Source organism: Nyctereutes procyonoides, unplaced genomic scaffold, assembly GCF_905146905.1.
Source record: "Nyctereutes procyonoides isolate TBG_1078 unplaced genomic scaffold, NYPRO_anot_genome, whole genome shotgun sequence".
NCBI classification, from domain to species: Eukaryota; Metazoa; Chordata; class Mammalia; order Carnivora; family Canidae; genus Nyctereutes; species Nyctereutes procyonoides.
In genome coordinates, this window is record NW_026575141.1 from 9288447 (window position 1) to 9303724 (window position 15278).

A 15278-nucleotide genomic window follows, 5' to 3' on the forward strand; every position below is an offset into this window, starting at 1 on the left:
GTTCTTCTTTCTATCTGCCCTGGCTCTCTCTGCCTCTTTATTTCTCTGTGACCTTAAGCAAGTCAAACAAATGTTTTACCTCCTGCTTGGAGGCAGATGAAAAATGTTCCACTTCACAGGGGATTTGTGAGGACTCATTAAAAGCTCCTGAAGTGTTTTTGAGAACCTGTCTGGTCTCAGGCAGAGGAAGCAGCCTTGACAGCATGGCTGCACATTTTTATTGTAAACATGGCATCTCATAACAAACTCTTAGGACTGGGCTTTTGCTACAACTTCCTTGAGGTAGGAATGGACTGAAATTCAACTGCAGTGTGGTCAGCTGTCACTTCAGATGCAGCCATAATGCAAGGAGCTATTAGCACTGTGCTTTTCTTGTGTCCACAATGCTTTGAATATAAATGTAGCATTTTCTTTATTCTGACTTTCTCAGTTGGAGGCTTTCATGGAGGAGACCCAATGGTTAATATATGCCAGAATGTGTATGAATATTATTTTTTTACAATAAAGAAGTAATGTGTGAGATTTCAGGCAAAAGTTTCTCTTAGGCTATTTGGTTGAAAGAAATCAGTTGCTAATTTATACCTCTAAATATGCCTGTGACATACAATGTATCTCAAAATATATTGTCTAGTCAAAATGTGGGTGAGGGACACTAAGAAAAGCAGATGATGCTACCCAGAGGGTCCATCTGGGTGACTTACAACATACTATCTAAAGCAGGAGGAAAGATTAAATCCACTGTGGCAGAGAGCATGAGACACTGTTTTCAAATTGGAATCAGAAAGCAATCTGGGAAGTTTACAGAGCTGTGGATGACGGTACCCTTACTCCAAATCTTGAGACTGGTGGGGTGGTCAGGAAGTTGAACTTGGCAAGTCTCAAGATGAATCTTCTGCTTCTCTTCCTTATTGTCTTTCCCTTGTTACTTCACAGAATCAACCTAAATGAATAAAAATGGCAGAAATTAACTGGCACGGCTTCAATGTTTGTGTCCCCCTCGAATTCAGATGAAGAAATCCTAATTTCCACAGATGATGATATCAGGTAGTAGAGCCTTTAGGAGTTGCTTAGGTCATGAGGGTGGAGCCCTCATGACTGAAATTAGTGTTCTTACAAAAGAGGCTCCAGAGAGATCTCTTAGCCCTTCCACACGTAGAGACAGTGAGAAAGTGCAAGGTGTGAGTCAGGAAGAAGCCTTCACCAAAATACGACCATGCTGGTGGATTGATCTTAGACTTCCCAGTCTCCAGAGCTGGGGGCAATACATTCCTGTTGTTTATAAGCTACCCCATCTGTGGAATTTTATTATAGCAGCCCAAACAGACTAAAATATCAACTAAGATACTTTCTTCTTCTAACTTTGAGTTTCCTTGTTTGACAGAGGAAGATATAAGGGAGGAAATTCAGAAATGTAAACAGTTCAATCAAGCTAGACCCAGCTGGAGTCATTTCCCTCAGGCAGAACAAAGTCCATGGTTGATAACCTGACAAAATTCCTTAGAAGAAATGAAAAGAAACCCAGCATGCGTTTGTACAGATCTCAGAGAAACACCTAGCCTCCACTCCATGAGCACCTTTTTAGAAAATGTGTTTTATTTTTTTGGTGTCCCTTTTTCTTCCTCTTGTTCTCTGCCCTCCCCAGGGTCAGTTTTCTGAACATATATGTAAGACGCAGAGCAGTCACCACTCCTGCTCAATATGATTTTATGTCACTCAGAGGTAACAGGGGCACTCATTCCTAGCATATTCAAGGAGAAAGCATTTAAGATGGGCCCGACAGTAACTCAATAGTGCACGCAATTCCCTTTCACAGAAATACAGGGATCTGCAGTATGGGGCCCTGGCAGATGCGTGTCCCTCGAATCCAGGTGAAGTGGTGGCATGTGTCACCTGCACACAGACAGGTGAGCACCCAGGATGGTCTGAGAAGCAGCCTCATGGGAAGAAGTCAATCAAATATGAACAGACCATTCAAAGGAAGCATCAACCTGAGCGGCTGGCCAGAGAAGGTGAATCCAGGCATGGTGATCATTGGAGACAATTGAAGAAGACTAGCTATAGGACATTTAAGGCAGAAGAGGTAGAGCAAAGAGCCTGATTTAAGGGCTGGCTCTACAGCTGCTCTCTAAGAAATTTTGGCTATGCCTTTTAAACTATTTTAACCTGGTTCTGCATCACAGACACAGTGAGAGCTTCTGCATCAAGTGTTATGAAGCAAAACATGATGATACATGTAAAACACTTAATACAACACTTGCACAGAGTACAGACTCATTCTACTCCTTATTATTATCGCTATTGCTATTGACCCTAAATGAAGGGGAGGGTGGCTGTATCCACTTTCATAGGGTATTCATGTACTTGGTATGGCAAGGAGGGTTTAAAGAAATCTTATTTGGACAAATACAAGATCCCAGCACAATTTGACTTTAAACTGCCATCCCCACATTAAAAATGAGGAAACAGAGGTAAAAGGACTTTATGAAACTTATCTAGGTTACACAGAAAAACAGCAGTTAAAATTCAAGCCTATGTAATTTTCTCTGTCTTGATAGTTAAACATTTCCAACATAACTCTTAGCTTCTTAGAGCTGTCCACCCACAGTACTGGAGGTTCCTTGGTTATGGCATCTCCATTTTCAGTTTCTGTCCTTCGTCCTCCTCTCAACCTAAAGATCTTCTACTCAGTCTTTAAGTTGTCGCTCCAATGTTATCTTATCGGGGTCTTTTCTTTTCTAACCTACCAGGAAAGTGGTCTCTCCCACCATTGGGCTCACATCCTTCTGTAGTCACACTGGAATTTGGGTTTTGTTGAAGATACTGTCCACTCATTTCTACCTGTGCTCCACAGGAGGGCATTAGAGGGAGGTCTGTGAATCAGGCATATGGATGTGCGTGTGAACATACATGGGGTCAGAAATGCATACATACATCCACAACAGTAATTTTTTATGTGATTCCTCCAAAATACCTTGGTGAATCCATTTTTTCAATGTCTATTGTGGCTGCTCCTATACACATGCACTGTATACTCATCAGTGTTGTCATATGTCAGAACAGCTTTCTATTGGTAGAAATTAAAAAATATGTGCCATCATTATGATGATGAGCATCTGTCTTTGTTTACTTCAGGATTGACTTAAATTAGAAAATGTCAAAGAAAATAATGAGGAAGAAATGTCAAATATCTTTTGGCTTTGGTTCTCACTGTGTGTGATAGAACACCAAAGCCCTAGTCCTTTTGCATGACACCATTCTTGTCAGTGAAAGAGGCATGAAGCCAAAAATGCTGAAGAAGTATCTCATAATTTTTGTTCCAAAAATTTACTAGTGTAGATCTTTTCTAAGAAGACTAGAGTTGAAAAGGCAAGACTTTCCCAAAATTTAGTCTGCCCTGATGAGTCAGCCTACTCTTAAAATAGCAACAAAGTAAAGGGTAAAATCTGGGTACCCCAGAAATGGTCAAGTTAAGGGTGTGGTTTGGAGCAGAAGAGACAAGTTAAAGCTGTGACTCCAAAAAATGAAACTATTCCATGATGGTTGACTTTTTAAAAATATTTTGAGGCATATGATGGAGGAATTGGAAGCTTCTTTATGCAGCCAGCTGATGCCTTCAAAAATAAATTCCTATTTAGAAAGTCCCTTCAGAAATTTCAAGCCCATTGATATCTTTGAAATGCTGAAAAGTTTATTCAGCAAATGTAACTCATTGGGCACTTTGTGAATAGATGGAACACCTGTGGTGCTTGGTAACACAGCTTAGAGGACATAACTTGATGCTGTAAGCTCTTCATCCGTTCTTTTCTCTGGGTCTGCAAGGTATCAATTTGTTTCCACCAGCACCTTGAATCATTGCCTTTTCAAAATGTTTTCTCATGAAATGAAAGCAGATTATGAACTTCTTCCCTTTTACAAATCTGTGATACAGAAATATGCAGACAACTTGAAACTCTGCAACTCTTAAAGTACTTCTGATCAGACAACCTGAAAATTGAAACGTGAATTCTTAATCTTCCCTTTGCTGACATCAACAGCATCCCCTTGCTGAAGATGAGACTTCAGTGATGTGAAGCCAACAGAAATTAAACCACATAAATCCACTGTCCATATCAGATAATCCTGGAATATCTTGGTGTTCTCTTGTCATAAGCCCATTGTGTTATCTGTGAACATGAACTGATTCTGTTTGTTACCACACACTGTTGTGAGCTCAGCTTTTTAGTGTATGTTACCATCAAAACAAAGTGTACAGGAAAGTATATGTGTAGAGACCATGCCAGAGACCACTCAGTAATTTTAGCTTCTCATTAAGCCAAGGGAGAGATGCCTTTTCATTGAAATTTATTTTTTTAACAAAGTTTATGGTTTAATTTTATTTGCATACATTGGATTTCTTTCTTTCCTGCTTCCTATTTTTTTAAGAGTGCTGCCTTAAATTAATTTTACATGCAAAGAATGATGAAAAAAAAGCACAATTCTGCATATGAAAGTATTTTGATCTAATGCAACAAAATCAGCTGTATATATACTTTTGTTTATCATAATATATAAATATCTCTAGGAAGAGAAGCTCTAGCTTTTACCAGATTACCAAGCCTCTATGATGCAAGGAGGGTTAAAATTAATAGCATGAAATTATAAATATCTTGAGGTCATAGAATCTTTGTAACCCACCTCTCTTTCCACAGCACCTGGGAGAGTGACTGCACTTAATACTTAGTATGTTGGTCATGGTAGTCATGGCTGTCCCAGTCCCTAAAGAATGTTGGCTACAAGAGACAGAAAAGGCTGAATGAGCATGTAAACACATGATTTTTTATTTTAAAATGAGTGCAAATCTTTTTCCTTAATTAAGAGAACAAAGAAAGCTTCTTCTTCTTCTTCTTCTTTTTTAAAAAGGTTGTATTTATTTATTTTGAGAGGGAGTGCAGGTGGGGGGGGCAGAGGAAAGAGCATCTTAAGCAGACTCTGTGCTGAGTGTGGAGCTTGACACAGGTCTTGATCTCACGACTTTGAGCTTATGACCTGAGCCAAGACCAAGAGTCCAACCACGGCACCACCCAGGTGCCCTGAAAGTTACTTTATTAAATATCTTATGAATTGGAAAAGGAAGATCTGAGTGGGAGATGTAAAATGAAAATTTGTTTCCTTTTGTTGATATCACAAAATGGTGGAGTAGAATGTTTCTTTACTTGTACTGCATTTCCATACTGGATTCAAAGTCAAAGTCTGTAATAATTATAGTTAACATCATTAGGGTATTGATATTGTTATGGGCCAAATTATGTTCCTTCAAAATTCATATTGAAGTTCTCCTCCTAGTACCTCAGAATTTGACTTTATTTGTAGACAAGATCTTTACAGAGGTAATCAAGTTAAAATGAGGTCATTAGGGTGGCTTCTAATCCAATATGACTAGTATCCTTATACGAAGAGGAAATTTGGACGTATACAGGGACAGATGGAAGACAAGGAGAGGAGATGGCCACCTACCAGCCAAGGAGAGAGAACTGGAACAGATCTTGTCCTTTATGCCCCTTGGAAGGAACCAACTCTGCTGACACCTTGACCTTGGACTTCTATCCTTCAGAACTGTGATAAAATAAATTTATGTAGTTAAAACTGCCCAGTCCATGGTACTTTGTCGTGGCAAGCCCTAGCAAACTAGCACATATATATAGGATAAGTCCCAGGACCTCCAGGCAAAGACAGTGAATATAGGCTGGAATACATCCTGGAAGTAACACTAAGCTGGGACACAGAAGCAGATATGATTATTAATCCCTGTAACCACTGCCTAGGGAAGGAGAAAGCTCTTAGGACCTAACATAGATCAGCAGCTCTGAGCTTCAAAGTTTTAAGTGCCTTCATCCTACTTTGAGTCTGTTGGATAATGTGAGGCCTCTGGTACAGGAGTCAAGATTCGTGTCTACTTAGTAATTTTTTTTCACGCACAGAAGTGTAAAATGTAAAACCTCAATATTAGGGATAGAGGCAGAGGAGGAATTATGAGAGCAGCCTGAAAAATAAATCCTTACCTTACTGGGCTCCAGCTACAATCCACTTGACTAACCTGTTTCTGCTTCTTGCACTACGAGTCTTTAGTTGCTTTTTTTCTGCCCTTATCCCCAGCTATGGAGGAACGATGGATTTTCTGGCTCCTCTCCCTTCACACCTTTTATGATTTCAAGTATCATCTTAATGGGCTTGGACTCCTGTTGTCCTTTAGGATTGAGTTTGCATCCTGGCTCCACCCTTTATTTCCCAGTGGATTGTTTTGGAAAATCTCATCAGCCTTCCTGAGCTCTGAGTTTCTTAAGGTCCCAACAGTATCATCATCACAGGGTGTTACCGAGAGTTAAGTGTATCACCATCACAGGGTGTTACCGAGAGTTAGGTGAGAAATTGCCTATTAGCCCTTAGCACAGCTAGGGCCCAGAGCGGGTGTCCCATAAATGAGAAATGAAATAAAAATAACAACAATATAACAAACTGGCATATGGTGCTTAACACCTGCCATGTTCGGATCTGAAAGCTTTACATGAATTAACTTACTAATTCTTAAAACAAATGAGGAAACTAAGAGAGAAGTTATGTAACTTGCTCAAACTCACAGTCAGCAAATGATGGACCTGGAACTCGAACTCAGGTAGTCTGCTTCCAGATAACTATCTTCTCAAACTATTAGGCATACTATGTCTCTCCAACTATTATTATTTATTATTAATGACACCAGTCCTACTTTCTCTCTTATGCATCCAAATCATATGGCTTAAAAACAAAAATAAAAACGACATAAAATTATCTGGATTCCCCAGAGTCACCTCTGATACAACATGCTCAAATGAGCCCCCCACACTGCTGCCCCCCCCCATTCCCTTCTCAGGAGTGGATGATATTGTCCAGGAAGAAACCTGGTGTCACATTAGGTTCCTTGTTTTTCCTAACCCTCGAAAACTCCAGCAATCTATTGATTTTTATTTCTATCCTCCTTTTTCCATCCCTCATACTTGCCTCATTCAAGACATCATCATCTCTGCTCTAGATAATAGCAACAGCCTTGTTTAACTAGTTTTCCAGGCTCATCTCCTCACCTTAACTTCTCCACAGATTTAAAACACAAACCTGACCATTTCAGGCCTGCCTAAAAGATTAATTTGGAGTTCATTAACATAGCCCAGAAGACCCTCACATATGACTCCTGTCTACCTCTCCAGCCTTAACTCCCCTTCCACCGAATTCCACACCTCCCTGTACTTGAGCAATTCCTTGGTGCTCTTTTCATCTCAGTCTCCTTCCATCTCTGCCTCTCTTTCTCTCTGTCTCTGTCTCTCTTTAGGTCTCTCTCAAATGTTGTTTCACAGCTAGTATATCAGAATGTATGTTTAAAAAAAAAATCATTCAGCTTATCTATTAAGAATACATAAAGCAATTGCGGGAAAGATATAATCATATCCACCAAAAAATTTGTTGCTTGAAGGTAAAAAATCCCTTTTCAATCAGTTTTATAAGTAAGCAAATTTTTAAAGCATCATCACTCAAAGACAAAAATTCTAAAGTAACCACAAACCAGCAATTATTTATATTCTGTTTTTAGCCATCTAAATACCCCATGTTTTAGCGGAAAGATAAGACGACTGATTTTCTTCTGGTGACATAATGGGCTAGCATGTGACCAGTTACCATTTCTGTTTGCTGAAACTGAAAGACTTCAAGGACAGAGACTGTATTGTTGAAAAAGCCTTGGGATTGACACTGTTATCCTACTGCCCCCTGCTGGTGTAAATGGAAAGTTTATCGCTGTGTGTCCTGATACTGGGGTTTCCTTTTTCTTTGAATGACAGTTTCTCCTTTAATTCATGAAAACTATATATTTAAAATATATATGAAATTAAGTGGCCCTTGATCACCTGCACCCTGGGTCTAGCAGTCAGAAAAGTTCTCAGTAGTTGGCAGAGACTCATGGTCAGATGCTGCTATGGGGTAAAAAGAAGAAATCCGAAGTAGTTCTAAGGTCTGTGTGCCATGTTATCTCATCTCATAACCTTATGGGAGGGAAGTATTTTGTAATGGTAGAACATGGTAGAATGGTAGAAAAATACAGGGTTGGAAGTCAAAGCACTAGGGCCTTCTTTGTAGCTGTACTTATGTGACCTTGGGAAGTCACTTAATCTAAGGCTGTTTCTTCATTGGAGAAAAAAATTAAGTGGGAAGTTGTATATAAAACACACAAATGTTGGGTGACAAATGGAATCTCTTCTTATTTATGAAGGCTTCTAAGGCAGTGATTGACAATTTCAGCAAGGGTAGTTCTCAATTTCATATGGGACATGACATCACTAAAATTATTAGTCACTAAAATCGTCTTTCGCCATTTAAGGACTAATGTTTTCTGTATGATGCAAAAAGTATACTTTTGGCTTCTCAACTTTCAAAAATATTTGTATACTACATATCACAAACTTCGTGATTGTTGCTACTTTTATAAAATGATTAATCCAGAAATCTTTTTTTACCTCTGATCTTCAATTAAAACCTATAAGAGAAAAATGAAACTATCCATTATGATCTGTTCTCCCAAAATTACGTAATTGTATGTTAACCCAAGCCCATCCTTGTCTCTATATCTATTATTTAACATTAGCAGGTTGGTTTGGGGGAAGAAATATCTTTCAGTAAAAACTGTATGTTCTACCTCCTAATCTGATGTTTGTTATTAAAAATGTGCTATAATGGGGGGATTCCTGGGTGGCGCAGCGGTTTGGCGCCTGCCTTTGGCCCAGGGCGCGATCCCGGAGACCCGGGATCGAATCCCACGTCGGGCTCCCGGTGCATGGAGCCTGCTTCTCCCTCTGCCTATGTCTCTGCCTCTCTCTCTCTCTCTCTCTCTCTCTCTGACTATCATAAATAAATAAAAATTTAAAAAAATGTGCTATAATGAAATAATTGGAAACCAAGTAAGTGAACATAGTTGTATTAATACAATGTGTTAGAATTTTGTGGAGTCTAATAAGAAGCATGGCATATCAGGCACAAGACAGAAACCCCCAGAGGTATTAACTTTATTTTGACAATGTTTGTTACCAGTGCAACACGTTGTGCATTGAGCCAAAATTAGATAATTTGTTTTCAATCAAATTAAACCTACTTATTCTTTTTAAGCAAAGAACTATTATAAATACATCTTACTGAATATCATATTCCCCAAAATGAAATTGCTGAGATCCTTAATTGGAACAAACTTTTTAGAAGATAATTCCGCAATGTCTATCTGAATTGAAATGTATATATACTTTCCATTAGCAATTCCATTTCATCCTGGCAAAAGTGTGCATATATATATATACACATATACACACACATATATACATATACATACATATACACACATATACATACATACATACAAATGCTAACTCCAACATTTTTGACAGAGAAAAAAATCTTCAGAAAAGGACATTTTCAACAATAAGAACTTAAAAAAATTGTCATAGAGGGCACAGTGGAGTACAGTGTGGTTAACTACAGATATTCCAAATATATTGTCATGTGGGAAAAGCAAGTTAACACCATAGCCCTATTTGTGTTAAATATACTGTTACATTAATTAAACAAAGGGCCACTTAGACTGATGTGGCTCTATTGCTGTGGCAGCTTATAGAGGCAAACCAAAATCTAAACCTATAAATGCCTCAAAGTTAAAAATCAAAATACTAAGTACAACCAATCACAAACAGCCAACTATGCTCAAAGCTTTGACCAGTCAATAAGTTCCTTTCTTTGCTTCCCTTCTTTCTCTGTATAAGCCTTTTCCCTGTCTGTGGAGCACTCCTCATCACTTCTGGCTTGGTGCTACATGATTTAAATCAGTTTTTGCTCAAATAAGCTCTTAATAATTCTAATATACCTCAGTTTATCTTTTAACAATATGCGCAAACATTTGCTTCCACATGACTAGGAAATTTCTGGAATAACATACAAGAAACTATAACCAGGGATTATCACTGGCAGAGGGAGGAGGGAAGAGGACTTTTAGTTTCCCACTGTGTAACTTTGCATTATTTCACCATGAGCAGCAATGACTTTATAAGAACAAAATAGATTTTAAACCAGCCTAATATAAAAGGTTAGACAAGTGTTTACATTTAAAAAATTATTGGAGTCACAGGAAATGGGAGTCCCATGCCCTAACTAACATCAGGGGCCAAGATGTGGGAAGAAATGATTGTGGGGAGAGTGTGTCTCCACAGAGCACTTGGTTTTGTTTCTTCATCTCCAACATAGAAAAAAATTACATTGATTCCCTGGACCCGTTGTAATAACTTTGGGTTATGAAATAAATAAATATGAAATTTTATGAAATAACCCAAAGTTATTACAATGCCATTATGATAAAAACCACCAGATCAGGGCTCCCAGGTTTCCTTATCATCTTATCAAGTGCAGAAAGAATCATCCTGTTGTCAAAGCAAAATGACTACTTGTCCTTTCAATGCTTGCTACCATGTTCCTCTGGTCAAAATCAGTCATCATATCTCAAGCTGTTTATGATAAAAGTTTTGTTGAGCAGGATGTTGCCAACAGAACCAGGAACCTTGGACAAAAGCTTGTTCCTGAAAGCACATGGCAGTGTCCTCCTTTGGATGAAAACTGAGATAAAGATCTGTAGGAACAGACCAGCAACCCCACTTGTCTGGGGTACAGTTAACTACTGTGGCAACAACAGCTCTGCAAGGAACATAGTTCTGGAACATAAGAGTAACCTGGTGTCAGGCATGTGTGCTCCCAAGTCTCTGCGGTATGTGCTGCCATGGAAAAACAATTGAAATGCCCAGTAACTAAATATCTGTCTCATCAAATGCCAGACCCTAGAAGACTCCTGCTTTTTCTTCCTACCAATGGATTCTTTCATTTTTTTCCCTCCTGATGTAGTTATAGGAAGATAGTCTATGGCTTTCAAAAAAAAAGTTATTAGAGCTTAACAATGTACAATAATTTGAATCAGTTTGAGTGCTTTTACAGACATAGAGAAGTACGGTCTAAACAAAACATTTTCCCTGTTCCTCACAGGAAATTTAATACCTTGAAGAGTTGACCTTAAGATCTTAGTGACTTTGTTTCATAACCTGTGGGTACATAGCAGACTGGATTTGGCACTTCCCGAACAATACTGCCATTTTGCTTCATCTGCTTTGCTTCTTTTTTTTTTTTAATTTATTTATGATAGTCACAGAGAGAGAGAGAGAGAGAGAGAGAGAGAGGCAGAGACACAGGCAGAGGGAGAAGCAGGCTCCATGCACCGGGAGCCCCACGTGGGATTCGATCCCGGGTCTCCAGGATCGTGCCCTGGGCCAAAGGCAGGCGCCAAACCGCTGCGCCACCCAGGGATCCCATCTGCTTTGCTTCTTAAAGGGAATCTGAGGCAAGGGGAGAAGGAGGAGGAAGTGACAGTTGTGATATTTGTGACATCTGGGCAGTGAGTGTTTTTCCTTTTCCTCTACCTTCTCTCCCTACCTCCTTCCTTCCCTCTCTCTTGGATTGCAAGCAGAGGAAGAAAGAGAAGAGTGCAGTATCCAGGTTTTCAATTTTATGGATGGTTTGATGTGGATTTTCAAATTCTTTAATCACACCATGTCAAATTTCAGTGTCATCAAAATGTTAGTATCCTGCGCAGAATGATTGTGTGGAAGCAATCCTGGCAGTTTTGCAAGTGGAACATAATGTGAAGCCTGGTATTCTTACCTGGGGAACACTGGTAGATAAGCCTCTGAGTTCTGGAATATGAGCCCTACACCCAAGGTCAATATTGCAGTATTTGCCGAGTTCAAAGGAAGCTGCCATTCATTAGGTACCATAATTCAAAAAGTCCTTTCCAAAAATTACCTCTTAATGAGAGATGCTCCTTCACAGTCCAAAAAAACACACTTTAATGGACATATTGTTCATTTCAGTTAATATGCAGAGTATGAACTTACTACAGAAGAACTCGTGGTAAAAACAAGATATGAACAAAGAGAAAAGCATTTCTACCTTCCCATTTGTTCTGTGCTGGCGTCTTAATGTATAAAGGTGACACAGAGGGGGCATCTGGGCGGCTCAGTCAGCGAAGCATCTGGTTTCGGCTCAGGTTGTGATCCCAGGGTCCTGGGATGGAGACCCACATTGGGCAACCTACTCAGTGGAGGTCTGCTTCTCCCTCTCTCTCTGCCCCTCCCCCATTCCTGCACACGTGCGCATGCTCTTTCTCGCAAATAAATAAAATCTTCTTAAAAATGTAAAAATAAAGGTGACACAGAGGAACATACGAGGAACACCAGATTTTGGACAGGAAGCAGACCAGGAGAGAAGGGAAAGCCTTTATTGGAGTGTCCTTGAGAACCACAAGGCATAGGTTTGTGCTCAAGGGTAGGTTGAACAGTTTACGACTGGCTAGTTTGAATAATTTCAGCAGGCCTTGGACTGCAGAGAGGAAAAAATTCTCTATTCTTGTAGGGTCCTTGACTGGATCTGAAAATTAAACTGACAGATTACAGGAGCAAAGCATACAAATTAATTTAATATAAGATTTATGGGACACAGGAGTCTTCATAAGGAAAAGACCCCAAAAAAGTTAGACCTGTGTATTTTCATTGTAGGTTTGATGAAGGATGGGAAGTAGTATGGAAATAAGAGGATAAAGAGAATGTGCTAATTATAGAAACTAGGGGAAATTTAGCAAAGCCTGTTGGTTTGGATTCTTCTTGGCATCTCTTTGTCTTTGGAGACAAGGATGATCCTTTTGTCCAGGTATTCGGAAGACATCTTTCACATGAGGGTTTTATGGTAAGAAGGGCAAGGTGAGAGGAGATCAGAGTGAACTTTCTGCTTCTGCCACTTTCTCAAAATCCTTTAGCTTAAAATATTCAATATGCCAAGGAGCCATATTTTGGAGTGATGTGTCCTGAACCCCAACAGGGCTATAGAGGTGATCTCTAGTTGCCTAGAGACCTAGTCCTGGGATGATAAAAACAAGGGAATATTTCCTTCTGGGGTATATGGACCAGATAGAGGAGGTAGGGTTCTGGCATGGTTGGTTTGCTTATCAAATAACATGCCCTTTGTGATCTCTAAGAATTATCTCACCTGGGGACAGGGGCAGTCTCTCCCCTGACAGGTATGTTAAGATGTCAAAACATCCTAATATACAGAAAATTAAAAAACATAATTAACACACTATTACCTTGGACTTATCAGGCAGAAATTTAGGAGTAAGATCATTGTTGACGTATACCCAAAGAAACAGAGGAACGTGATGGGGAGCATTTCCAAAGTCAAAAATAATTTCAAATGAAGTGCTTCAAAAATAAATATCTTCAAGCAAATGGAAAAAATACATTCAATCACAGTAGCTAACCAACTGAATTAGGAATTTATCAAATTCACTTTCAATCAATAGCAATTTTGCTCAAGTCATTGCAACATTTTTTTCAGCTTTTTCTGAGCACCTACTCTGTGCCAAGAATTGTGCTATGTCATAGAATCCAAGCACACAGCTGTGCCCTCACTGAGCTTCTCTGGGAGTGGGGTGGAAAGGATATAAACCAGAAATCATTGCACTTTCATTGCAGTGTGAAGTTACATGGCAAATAAATGTCCTCACAGTTCTGAAATATCTAGTTACAAAATAAAATGTGCCTACCTATCCTCTTCCTCAGTAGGTCAGACACCATGTAAATATCACTATTACTTTGCCAGAAGCCAATTTATAGAAAAGTGTGAGAAATTTCTTTCACTATTACTTAATTACCAAATAAAGGTTAACATTTTGGAAATATTTCTCATTTTGTGGACTTCTGCTCTCCATTTTGTCCTTGTATTCCAATGGGCTATCATTTTCCTGTTAGTCACTTTTGTCAGCGTAATGTTTGCTATATTAAGAATCCAATACTTAATATTCCCAAAAGCGTATATATATCCAACTTCACTGCCAAGAGCTTTTTTTTAAGTTCCATGTCTTTATCACTACTCAGTAGGTATGCTTAAATGATTATTCATGATCTCTTAGTAAACATCTATTTTCTTCCAACAACATTTAGTGTATTTATATAATAAACTCAATAGTCTATACTTCTTTCAAATTCACTTTCAAAAATAGGAGCAGTTATCTTCATTAACACCTTTGGAGCTGAGCCTTCTGCTGTACCAGGGAGATATTTTGTATGACACTTGAGAGTTTAGGGTGCAGTCTGTATCTAACAAATGAATTCCATATCTTTTGAAGCTAAAATGCTCAATTCTTTTAGTATGTTGTGTTAACAGGATGAAACTATGTTTCTTATAGTTCTTCATTTTTTACAATTTCTACATATGCCTCATTCTGTGCACAGTTTTGGTTGATATATCATCTTTATCAATGTGCAAGTTCCTGAAGAGCAGGGATACCAAATTTTTCTTGTACCTCAGATACAAACATGATCCCTGGTGAGAATATTGGATCTAAGTGGAAATCCAACTTTGTTTTTGTAAACTTGATGGTATATAAAGTTGTGTATTATATAAATTATTTGTGCCAATTCTCTTTTTCTATTTAGTAGTCTCATTTCTTAATTGGGTTCATGGCCAAGTCTGCCATGGCGCAAGTCTACTGTTTTGACATTTCACCAGATGACAGCAATACAGGTAACATCTCATACCCAATAAAAAATGTTTACAGAGTTACTTCTAAAGTCAAATGCTTTCCATGTGTTATATTAGTCAACCCTCCCAAGAACCCTAAAAAGTATGTATTTTTGCTGTTATATAGAAGGTTACTTCTCTCAGGCTTGAATAGGTCATAACTGTTGGGGACTGGGATTTGCCCTTAAAGCTGTCAAACTCCAGAATCCATGCCTTTTCCAGTTTGCCTTGCAGCTTCTATTATTTCTAAGTCCTGGTCACTTGACAGCCATTTATGTATTCTAAGTAAACTAAACTAGTCCATATATAGTATCCTTTCCAGATCATTATCAAATTGTCTCTTTTCATGGCTTACTTATGAGAACACGGCTTTGACCATAGAATTGTGATTGGAGCAGAGAACAAAGGACAGAACTAAGGAAAAAGGCAGCATTGATCCAAGAGGACCCCAATTATAAAAAGTGGCCATGACGACTCTCACACTTACAATTCTTTTGTGGCTCCCTCTTGGCTTTTATTCGCTTAGTAAATAATTAGTAGGCTCCTATTAAGTCCCAGATATTGTTCATCACACTGTGGATATGGCAGCAAGTAAAATAGACCCAACAACTGTCCTCATGATG

At 38.8% G+C, this 15278-nt stretch overlaps 1 pseudogene; it reads left to right on the forward strand.

Moving 5' to 3' along the window:
* Positions 1-228: 228 nt before the first annotated feature.
* Positions 229-10838, forward strand: LOC129498149 (gametocyte-specific factor 1-like; annotated as a pseudogene).
* The last annotated feature ends 4440 nt before the right edge of the window (positions 10839-15278 follow it).